This window comes from Capsicum annuum, chromosome 4 (genome assembly GCF_002878395.1).
Source record: "Capsicum annuum cultivar UCD-10X-F1 chromosome 4, UCD10Xv1.1, whole genome shotgun sequence".
NCBI lineage: Eukaryota > Viridiplantae > Streptophyta > Magnoliopsida > Solanales > Solanaceae > Capsicum > Capsicum annuum.
Genome location: NC_061114.1, coordinates 108,880,735 through 108,881,412, shown reverse-complemented (window position 1 = coordinate 108,881,412; position 678 = coordinate 108,880,735).

The following is a 678-nucleotide window of genomic DNA, read 5'->3' as shown; positions in this document are numbered from 1 at the left end:
AAGATCCATTTATCTATCAAGCATAGTAGTTTTACACTCTTTCCACACCATCCCAAATACACCAGTCACAAACTTACGCATACTCGCTGTAGGGTTGGGTATCAATTTAGGGGCATACTTGGCTAACTAATTAAACTTAAGACATTAGTCCTTCACTGTCATGCAGCCCTGTCATAGGTTCATAAATTCTTTTATCTTATCTTCTCTCATCTCTAATGGGAAAAACTTACCTAAGAAGGTATCCTGAAATGTCTTCAAAGTCATGGGAGAATCATCCTCTCCTCAACCCTTCCTCCATGCTATAACCCAATCATAAGAAATATCTTTCAGCCTATATAAGGCTAGTTCTATGCTCTCTTCTTCAAACACTTGCATAACTTGGGTAATTCTCTTTACCTCCTCTAGAAACAACTGTGGGTCTTCACCTACCTTAGACCCAAAGAACTCGGGAAGGCTCATTTTTATAAAGTCACAGAGTCTAGCTACGGCTGCATTATCACTATCCTGTCGAGGAGCAGCAGTCTGATTATTCATCTGCACTATAGTTGTCACCTCTTGGGCTAGTGCCTGAAAAGTTACCCGGAACTCAGCATATGACACACTTTCATTTTGGGGATCAACAGGCTGAGGGGCTGACCAGTTCCTTGTTCTCCTCTTAGGAGGAATGTTCTATAAACG